At 46.0% G+C, this 11,294-nt stretch overlaps 1 protein-coding gene across 3 annotated transcripts in view; it reads right to left on the bottom strand.

The window, feature by feature from the left end:
• The window catches only part of CORO1C (coronin 1C), a 124,664-nt gene extending 115,921 nt beyond the window's left edge, over positions 1-8,743 (bottom strand). For 2 of the 3 annotated variants that reach the window (XM_015413273.1, XM_015413275.1), the window contains exon 1: positions 6,970-7,010. The gene's annotated coding sequence lies outside the window, so the exon portion shown is untranslated. Of the gene's footprint in view, positions 1-6,969; positions 7,011-8,727 lie in introns of those variants that run through there. The other variant, XM_015413274.1, reaches the window with a different exon arrangement.
• Positions 8,744-11,294: the final 2,551 nt, after the last annotated feature.

The following is an 11,294-nucleotide window of genomic DNA, read 5'->3' as shown; positions in this document are numbered from 1 at the left end:
TCGCCGGCCTCCCCTGGCGGCGGCTGAGGCGACGGGCGGCTGATGCGGCGTTTCTTTTTTGGCTTCGGCCGCCACAGTTGGCCGCCGCCTTCCTCTCCCTTCCGCCCCTCGCCGCCGCCGGCATCCCTCTGGGTGAAGGGAAGAGCCCCGGAACACGCTCTATAAACCCGCTGAGTCAACAGCCCCGGGGGTTCCCTCTCAGCCGAGTCAGTGTGAGCCGGCTCACGGCTGTTTGAGCCTCTGGCGCGCACATTTCCTGCCTCTGGCTCAGGAAGGACGGCAGGGCCCCCTCTAAGCTGCGGAGTCCTGTGAGCAAAAACTCCACTTGGTGAGCTGCTGGCATTCAAGGGGTGAGCCAGCGGTTGGGCTGCTGCATGAACTAGTGTGCTCTCTGGAGACAAAGAATCTGTGAGCCAGACACTGAACTGCAGGATGGAAGGTCTTTAGTTCGGCAGTTCGAGACCCGAGTGTGCCACATGATGGAGTGAGCTCCCGTCTCTAGTTCCAGCTCCTGCCAACCTAGCAGTTCGAAAGCAAGAAACTGCAAGAAGATAAATAGGTACCACTTTGGTGGGAAAGTAACAGCCTTCCGTGCGCCTCGGCGTCTAGTCATACCGGCTACATGACCACGGAATCGTCTTCAGACAGTGCTGGCTCTTCGGCTTGGAAACGGAGATGATCACTGCATCCGTAGAGTCGGATTCGACTGGCTTTCGAGCAAGGGAAACCTTGACCTAGCTCACATTGACTCAGCTTAGAGGGAACACTACTCCAGAGCAAACTAATTTATGCAGCACTCAAATGGGAAGGGAACAGCCTTCCGTGCGCTTCGGCGTCTAGTCATGCCGGCCACATGACCACGGAATCGTCTTCGGACAGCGCTGGCTCTTCGGCTTGGAAACGGAGATGAGCACCGCAACCCTAGAGTCGGATCCGACTGGCTTTCGAGAAAGGGAAACCTTGACCTAGCTCACATTGACTCAGCTTAGAGGGAACACTACAGAGCAAACTAATTTATGCAGCACTCAAATCACCTGCCCACAACTTTAATGCCAGTAGCTCACAAAGTAGAATTTTTGCTCACAGGACTCCATAGCTTAGCGGGAGCATTAGTGGCGGACTTACATTTTTGGGATACTTTGAGGCCATGCGAAACAGGTATTAGAGCATATTTTAAGGTCAATATTAAGTACTTCGGCCCCATTGGTTTATGATTCTGTCATTTTAATAACAAACACTTAAAAAAAACTCTCATCAATTTTGTTGACAAATTCACTCATTTTAAAAAAAGGTTGCTTCAGGGCCCCTTCAGGATTAGAGGCCCTGAAGCTTAAGCTTCATTAGTTTCATAGCAGATCCACCCCTGACTGGACCCTATAAACTGCTGATCCCCCAACACCCATGGAAAGATGGAAACACCCCACCGGCAACCTTTGAGGATATCTCCCCTTTCCCTTCATCTAAAGCTGACTGCCATTTTAGATCCCCCTACCTAGTTAGTATAGATAATCATAACCTCAGAGCAGCTTCCACATCTTTGCGTTTTGAATCAATGCCAACGGCCATATTAGCTGGCCACTATAGTAGAACACCTAAGGAACAGTGCTTTTGTATTTGTGGCTCTTCTGTTATTGAGGAACTTCCCCATTATATCCTTGAATGCTCAATGTATACCCAATCTAAGTTAAAATTTCTCTCTGGTATTTTATCAGACTCCAGCTTTTATTCAGACTCTGAGAAGATTGTATTTTTGTTAGCTGATTCTAGTGCCAATATATCCTATAGAATGGCTCTATTTGCCTTGGCTGCAAAGAAAATGCGGGCCAACGCTGTTCTTAGGGGAACTAGTTAATATTGATCTTAGTGGGTACGTTTTGATTCAATTAATTGCTTATAACTGGTTTTATAATATCTTAGGTTTTACTCAATTTTATATCATTATTCATGTTTACAGTTTTCCTTTCTGCTGTTATCTTGGGTTTGTAATGGCCTATGGCTAAATACAATAAATAAATTTTAATTAATAAGAACATAAGAGACGCCAATGTTGGATCAGGCCAGTGGCCCATCCAGTTCAACACTCTGTATCACACAGTGGCCAGAAATACCAGGTGCCATCAGGAGGTCCAGCAGTGGGGCCAGGACATTAGAAGCCCTCCCACTGTAATAAAGCTGACTACCGAAAGGAGAGATATCCTTAAAAGGGTGCTGGTGGGGTGTTTCCATCTTTCCTCCTGGCTTTGCCGCAGTGTTCACTGTGGGAAGTGTGGGGCGTGGACCCATGCCGCAGCCCCTATTTTCAGGAAGGCAGTCTGAAGAACTGACCCAAACTGAGGTGACCGGAACAAAGTTGGGGTCCAGTGGGGCACCTTTAAGACCAACAAAGTTTCATTCAAGGTGGGAGCTTCCGTGTGCACGCACACTTCGTCAGACAATGAAATGGAATTACACATCATAGTTGTATATGTAGGAGTGGTTTGTTAAATTAGCATGCAAAATAGTGAGGACACATTTTTTTCACAGATCAAACGCTAGTGCCTTCTTTTGATCTGTTAATTTGCTCTGTCATTCTTTTGATCTGTTAAAAAGTGTGTCCTCACTATTTTGCATGCTAATTTAACAAACCACTCCTATATATACAACTATGATGTGTAATTCCATTTCATTGTCTGACGAAGTGTGTGCGTGCACACGGAAGCTCACACCTTGAATAAAACTTCGTTGGTCTTAAAGGTGCCCCACTGGACTCCAACTTTGTTCTATTGCTTCAGACCAACACGGCGACCCACCTTAATCTGAGGCGACCAGAGATGAAGTTCTAGATCTACTGGGGAAGTTAAAAATCAGTGAAGTCTCCAGGTCCTGATGGCATACAGCCGAGAGTTCTTAATGAAATCAGATGTGATATAGCTGGTCTACTAGCCCGTATATATGTCACCTATCACTAAATTCAGCTGCTGCACCAGAAGACTGGAGAGTAGCAAATGTGACACCAATTTTTTAAAAGGGATCCAGAGGGGAACCAGGAAATTACAGGCCGATGTCTGTCCCAGGCAAATTAGGAGAAACTAATTAAATAAAGAATGGTTAGGCACACAGAGGGACAAAGCCTGATGAGGGAGCATCAGCATGGCTTCGGCAAAGGGAAGTCCTGCCTCACCAACCTTTTGGAGTTCTTTGAGAAAGTGAACAAGCATGTAGACATCGGTGACCCAGTAGACATTGTATACCTGGGCTTTCCAAAGGCTTTTGACGAGGTACCTCACCAAAGACTCCTGCGTAATCTTAACAGTCGTGGGATAAGAGGACAGGTTCTTCTGTGGATTAAAAAACTGGTTAAATGACTGTAAGCAAAGAGTAAGAATCAATGGGCAGTTCTCACAATGGAGGGAAGTAAGCAGTGGGGTCCCACAAGTATCGGTATTGGGGCCGGTACTGTTTAATTTATTCATAAATGATCTGGAACTGGGGGTGAGTCGTGTAGTGGCCAAGTTTGCAGATGACACAAAATTACTCAGGATGGTGCACACCAAGGGTGACTGTGAAGAGCTCCAAGAGGACCTCCACAAAGTGGGTGACAATGTGGCAGATGAAGTTCCGTGTTGGTAAGGATAAAGTGATACACACTGGGACAAAAATGGGGTCTGAACTTGCTGAGACTGAGAGGGGGGAAAGATCTTGGGGTCGTAGTGGACAGCTCAATGAGAGTGTCAACTCAGTGTGCTGCTGCAGCAAAAAAGGCAAACTCTGTGTTAGGGATTATTAGGAAAGGGATTGAGAACAAAATGGCTGATAGTATAACGCCTTTGTATAGATTTACAGTGCCGCCTCATTTGGAATCCTGCGTACAGTTCTGGTCACCGTGTCTCAAAAAGGACATTGCAGAGCTGGGAAAACTACAGAGGAGGGCAAACCAAGATGACGAGGGGGTTGGAGCACCTTCCCCATGAGGAAAGTCTGAAGAGTTTGGGACTTTTCCGTTTAGAAAAGAGACCACTATGATAGGGAACATGAGAGAGGTTTATAAAATTATGCATAGGGTGGAGAGAGTCGACAAAGAGAAATTTTTTCTCCCTCTCTCCAAATACTAGAACTCGAAGGCATCCAGTGAAACTGAGGGGCAGTAGGTTCAGGAGAGACAAAAAGAGAAATGCCAGCTCCAGAAATTCCTGGAGATGTGGAGGAGGGGGGGCTTAGAGAAGGAAGGGTCTGGGTAGGGAATGGAACTCAGCAGGGTGTAGGCCCAGGCACACCACCTCCAAAGCGGCCGTTTTCTCCAGAGGAACTGATCTCTGTCATCTAGAGACCAGTTATGATTCTGGGAGATCTCCCAGGCCCCACTTGGAGGCTGGCAGCCCTGTCAATAAAACATCTATCTGTAGCTGCGGGCCATGAGGTAAGCTGCCGCCCCCCACGCCCCACGTGTCCGCCAGTGCATGGTTTGTCTACTTTGTCCCACAGGACTCAAAACAGGGCCATTGAAGCACCTTACCTGCATCGCCCCTTTGTTTCTTGGCGACATTTGAGCATGACAAAGGCCCAATGTGAGCGGAGGCATATATAATCATAAATAATTATCATACACAAAAATCAAGCTATACCCCCCGGGCATGCTACTCATTAGCGCTGACGTGCGATTAACAGCATTCTCCTTGTTCACGCTTTCCTTTCATATTCTATAGATGCGTGTCCCATACTTAGTCTGAAAAGAAAGAGTCCTAATTAAAAGACTCGGATACTAGCAAAAAAAAAAAAAGGCAATTAGCTAAAGAAACAGATGGCCTTTTTATCTTACATATATAGCAGACAGTTAATTAGGAAGAGGCTAGCCAGAGAGACACAGAGGAGCAAGACAGAAGAGAAGATGGAACGATGTCCTTGTTTTTAACGAATAGGTATCTTCTGTTTATGAAATAAATATCTTAATACAAATATTTTCCTCAGGTGACAAATATTTTGCTGAATTTGGCACCTGGCGCATGTGTGGATTCTACCCGCATCGTTTTCACCAGCATATCTCATTTCTATCAAATTTAGTATTTGCCTTATGATTTTATTCAGCCTGTTCAGAAATCTTGACATTTGATTTCATTATTTCTTACCAGCTGCCAAAGACTTCATACTATCCACAAGGATCAAGTGGTCTTCCCCAGGTGTTGTTGTTTTTTTTAAATGTCTGTTTCGCATTGCATTTGGAAGGTCTGATGGGAAACTTTTGTGATCATGGCCCATGAAGCACAAATGGTGGAAGACCTGACTTAGGGCCCAGAAAACTTTGTGAGCTTGTCATTTCGTTGTCCATTTGTGAAGGTAAGCAAGCAAGCTGTTGGGACTGATACTGTGCATGCTTTTTAAGAACCTGCACATTGTCTTTTTGAGCTGCTTGAAGGATGAAAGTCAAACGCAAGAATCAAAACCCCACCTCCCAAAAATAGACTCTATCTCAAACCCTTGTCTATCAGAGGCTCCTCTTTCCCGTCCATTTGGCGTGCCTGTCATCCTACATATGTCTTTTTTTCAAGATAGCTTCTAAGACTGAGCATGTAGACCCTGATCAACTGTTCAGTTCTCAGAAGAACTCCTCCCATAACACAAAAAGAGAATCAGGCTTTTTGTTTGTGTAGCCCAGAATCAGCAGCTTTCACACATCGTTTAATGTAGGGATCTGGAATCTAGACATCCAGGGAATCTACCACTGTCTACCGCTGTCATTTGATGATAAATATTCATAACATTTCCACAGTTTTCAGGAATGTGTAGCAATGGGAGAAAGTTGCCCCGTCACCTTTAAATGAAAACATTTCAGCAGCTCCTTTCATAATCACAAATTTAAAGATGGTGATACCTCTCTGAATATCACACCCAATCCAATCACACTTTCTACCGTCATTTGCCTGCTAATGTCATTTGGCATCTGAAATCACTCCACTTTCCAATAGATAGGACAGATCGACTCACGTTCTAGCTGTATCTGAAGAAGTGAGCGGTGACTCATGAAAGCTCCTCCCCTGCCACAAATTTTATTAGTCTTTAAGGTACTACTGGACCCTTATTTTTTTCTACTGCCACAAAATTTAAAGGGAGTCTGATACAACTTTGCAATAAGCCACTTGCCTGGGTTGATTAAGCCTGTATAGCTTGCTAAATCCGCTCATCTTGCAACAAAACCTGGTAAAACACAGTACACTGTGTAGTGCAGCAGAGTGTCTAAGCGAATGAGCTGTGATCCAATAGATCACCAGTTCAAAATCTTATTTCAGCACAAGTTTCTCAGCAGTCTACCAGCAGTGTGAGAATAACAACATTGGCCTGTCTTTCAAGGCCGTTGTAGGGGCTATGAGATAACCTAGGTAAAATGCACTGAATACTGAACACGCTATACTATGCTAACTAGAAATTACTCTTATTACTACTACTATAAAAGTAGAGCAAACATTTTGTGCCAGAACTATCTGCCTCTGTCCAGCCGGAGGCATTGCATTCGTCCCAGGGGTGGAAGGTGAGGGGTTGAAGGGGAAAAGAACAGAGCAACACAAGTACATCCTTTGAGCATTTTAGAGGGTAACCAGATCCTCTGGGGTTTGCCTAGTACTAAGCACTAAAACGGGTATATTGTCTCAATCAGAAATATTGAACAAGGACCTATTGTCTTGCTTGATAGATTTCATACACGTTCACCCCCTTCTCCCTCTCACACGCCTCCCACACACTTGTGCACACCATACAGTTATTCCGTTTCTCTTGCTGCATATCCAGACTGAGGCACAGCCCTGTGCCACTCGCATCTGGTCTTTCCATTACTACTTGATCCGAACACAAAGAACGGGCTCAACCTGCAGGGCATTCTCAGGGTGTTGCGTAAGTGTTCTTATGAGCAGTTGATAACAGCAGCTACTACTAACAACTTGTTTTTGTAAAGCACTAAAAGACATTGTCAGCCCTGGACCAATCATGCCATTCCCATCTCACCTTTTCTAGCAGGTGGTGTGGCTTTCTCTGCCTCAGGTTTACGCTTTTCAAAAGTCTTCTTCACGTCTGCAACCTTAAGCGCTTTCTCGTCCTCTTGGCTCCTTGCCTTTTCTCTTTGCTCTTGCAGGATCGTATCCGCATCTTCTGCAGGCTCTTCTGCAGCAGCCTTGCTTGGGACACCTTGTTTGGGATCGCCATTAGGGGGGTTCGTCAGTGTCACCAACATGGCAGCAGTGGGTTTTGGACTCTCCCCCGGCTGTAGCTCTGTATCGGAGGTTTGCAAGCAACCTGCGTGGCTGTTTGAATGGGACACTGCTCCCATTTCATCACAGAGGCCAAGGTCTTCACCACTCTCTGGGGAGCGGCTGTCGCTCTGTCTCAAATGCTTTTCAGCCTCTCCAGAGACCAAAGCAAAATTTAAAGCAGCAGACACCTTTATCTCAAGGCCCTTTGCTACTTTATCATTATCAGCCGTTGTCTCCTCCACCGAATCCTCTGCACCAGTCAGAACAACATGGCAATAGTCTGGAGCGCTATCAGGCTCAGAGACACAATCAACAAGCTGTGTAAAGTCTCCCCTTTGATTGCTGGGAACTGCAGCCAGTTGGCCTCCTGTTTCTTGCTTGCTTTGCACTGGAAGAAAGTCCATCTCTTCATTCCTTGGCTCCTTGGAATCAACCCAGCTCAGGGAATTGGCTTTGTTTTCATCGACAGGCGAGTTCAAAGTCAGTTTATTTACTTGCCTGTTCTCTACACTGCTTTCAGAATCTGACCGCGTTATCTGTCTCTGTAGTGTTCCCTGGAAAGTGTTAATCATATTCATGCTCCCACCTGCAGTGTCTCTTTCAAAACTTTCCCAATGGCCACAGTTATTTACTTGGGTTGGTGGCCAGCTATGCCCTGTCATTTCCCTTTTCCTTTCAGGTTTTGGAAAGTCATTTGTCTGTTCCAATGGGTGGATTTCTCCCTCCCGGGTGGTGATGCTGAGTTTGGTTTCCTCCAGCCTGTACAAAAGGGCACTCACCTTCCTGCCTTCTGTTTCTTCCGAGTGCTGCCTTTTAAACACCAGAGAAGGGGCTTCATTCTCACGGGCCCATGTTGCCGTGCCCTGTGCCGTGTACAAGGGCTCTGCCTTCCACCCTTTCGTGTCCCTGTTACTGGCTCCTCCACTCAGCCGTATGTTTCTCGAGGAGACCTGTAAACTGCAGTCAGTCTCCACAGACGTGCTTCTCTCTGCAGTATCACATTCCGTTTGCTTTTCAGTCAAGAAAACATAGTCCTCACCTTTCATCTTGGAAGTCTTTCTGGTGTGAGAAGAGGCTTTCCTTTCGGTCATCGTTTTGCTATCAAGCGAATACCCAGAGTGGTGCCACGCGGGGGCTTCCATGTTCAGCTGGGCAGTGCCCGAACGGTTTAAGCCAACCCCTTTTGCAGACAAAAATTAAACAAAACCTGTCCCACTAAACGTCAGGCAACTCGGTTCAGAATCCCTCACACCCGTCTTCCCTTTTACAATTGCAAGGGGGGGGGCGGTTTGCATGGAAATATCTGGCTAATGAGAACTGGAATTATTAATATTACGGTAACTAAGGATGGACAACCCCCACAAGATCCACAGTATCCATCTCTAAATCAGGACACAATATATCACTACCTACTACACAGAGTTTCCCCACCTGAACAGAAGTAACCTCGTCCCAGGTCCAACAAATCCCAGTTTTTTTAACTATAGATCACTTTGTAGGAATGATTTCTTACATTCAGATGATTCTCCTCTCCGGTTGCTTTCTCCTTCTCACAAACAGGTTGCAAAAAAAGGCTTTTTGGCAACTTCCGATGATTTTTCTTTTGCTGCTGGTCTTTCAGTGATGATTCACAGTCCTCCTCTTGCAGTCATTTACAGTGAAGATCGTTATCAGTGCTTATTCAAAAGTGGACTTTCTTCCATGGCTTTCGCAGAGAGTTTGAAAATAACTACCCTCACCTTGGTGAATTTCCAGGGTTTTTAAAATATTGAGCTTCGTTGTCATGAATTCCTTTTGCCCACACGCTCTGTCGTTACACCACGCAGAGCAGAGCTCGATACTTGGACCTTGGTCTGGTTCCCAGCGTACTTTGGAAATGATAAAGCATTCAGGGCAAAGAGAGAGAGAGAGGGAGAGGCTGGAATTGCTTGCAAGTATATTGTTATTGTTAAGGGAATGCCTGTGCCCTCAAGAGCGTTCTGGAGATAAACAGAGAAGCCTAAAACCAGTCTCAGGCATAAGATTCCTTGCAGACACCAGATTTATCAAAGCCCTTATTAAAGTTCTGGGTATTTGCAAACATTGTGCTGCAAAAAGCCTTCCCCTCATATCAAGGTCCTGCTCATAATAAACTCCTGTAAATCTCCCAAAACGGAAGAGCAGAGATTTTGATTAAAGACCTGAAAACCAGCTTACTATATACAGCCCCAAATGCATGACATTTCAACTAAATGGGGCACTCCGCTGCAAAAACGCTACCATCCAGCTTCTATCCCAAGGCCTTCCCTCACTCCTTGCCTTTTATGGCCTGTTAGGTGTGTGAGGCTTCTCTCCTTCCAAGGCTTCCGGGTAAGAATAGGGAGCAAACTATCCGCAAGCTACAAGACATGTCTCAGAGGGGCCGCTGGTAGGAAGTCCAAGTCCACTGCCTGGGGAGCAGGAGCTGTTCGCTTCTCCAGTCTTGCAGCGTCATTGGGGAGGGAGGGAATGTCATCATCTTATATTGTCGATGTTACTCCTAGTGAATGTTTTGACTGAGCTTTCTCTGTGTGCTCAAGGCAGATCACATGCATGAATCTCACTAACCCTTAAAAATCAACCCTGTAAAGCAGGCCAATATTATTAGCCAGGTATGACGGACCTGGGGGAGCGGCCGAGGCTGTGAAAACTGAACCTCGCTGAAATATACTGGGCTCGAGACGCATATAGTGATCAGCTCATAGTTTATTAGTGATTTCAGCTTAACTCTAAAACAACTCTAGCAGGGCCAGAGCTCTACATACATGCATGCATGGAAAACACCCCACCCCACACACACACACACTCCCCGTGATAGGCGATTTACAAAACATTACTACTTGATTGATTTATTCTAGATTTCTGGTCGGCTATTGTTCTTGTGCTCCAAGCTCAGCCAGTCTCTAGGGTGATTCAATCAGGGTGATTCAATCCCAATACATAACACCTGCCTAAATCCATCAGTTAAGTTCATAGCTCACTTCATTAAACTGAATTTCTAATTTCAGAAGCAAAGAGAGACTCTTTTCAGCCTCCATTCACCGTATCCAGCCTAAATGCATGCCCTTGCCTTGTAACTCTCACAGCTCCCTACCATCCTCTCTCTGCAGATGAAGTCTAGAGGTAAGGTCCATGGGCAGGTTTTCTTTGTTCTTTCTTTTTTGTTTGTTTGTTTATGCCATAACACATCATGTTGATCGAGGGCTCCCTGTAAGTGCAAACGGCAGAAACAGTGCCCAAGTCAAGCTGAAGAAGATCTGAAGCCTGAATCCCAGATGCTGAAAATTAGCTGAGGTTCAGAGGAGCCCCTTCTACAAAAACACTTCAAGCTGCTCAAATGATCTGACTGACAGGCGCCTGTTTGATCGCTTCATGGGCCTCTGTGAGGAAGCCTTCCTTCTCCCCTGTTAACTAGTAGGGTTCCATGGATGAGCCAGACTCTAAGTCTAGCATCAGCTCTACTTTATTAGTGATTTCAGCAAGAGCAAGACTGAACTCCAGGGCCGCAGCCCTGTTTAAATAGCATGCAGTTGCCACACCCAAACAAACCCCACTCCCAATGATAGGCTATTTCCATAACATTACTTCTTGATTGGTTACTTCCAGATTCCTGATGGACTATTGTTTTTGGGCTCCAAGCTCAGCCCGTCTCTGGTAGAACAGTCCTGTAATGTTTCAGTCCAATACATAACATCCCCCAACCAAACAAAAGGGCCACCTCGTTGGTGGCTGGCTAAAAGGCATTCCTTCCTCCCCCGGGACTTACAGACAAGCCTCCTCTTCCCAGCTCCCTTTGACCTGGCTGCTGAAGCTGCCAGCCAGAAAGGTAATTAGTGCCATCAACACTTATGAAAGGAGCCCTCAGCTCCTGGGCTTCACTGGGGGAGCCCCTGTAAGCTACCCCCCCCCCTAAAGACTTCCTGTCACTGCCAACCAGAGCAAAGTCCGAACTTGTTGACCTACCCTGGAAAGGCTCCACTTATCTCAGTCATTAGCCTTGTTCCATTTATCTTCACAGAAAAGCAGTGGGTGAGTTACAGCAGCAACCTGCAAAGGTGTCAT

This window comes from Gekko japonicus, unplaced genomic scaffold, assembly GCF_001447785.1.
Source record: "Gekko japonicus isolate JY-2015 unplaced genomic scaffold, Gekko_japonicus_V1.1 scaffold10, whole genome shotgun sequence".
Taxonomy (NCBI): Eukaryota; Metazoa; Chordata; class Lepidosauria; order Squamata; family Gekkonidae; genus Gekko; species Gekko japonicus.
This window is presented reverse-complemented; position numbering and strand designations above follow the sequence as displayed.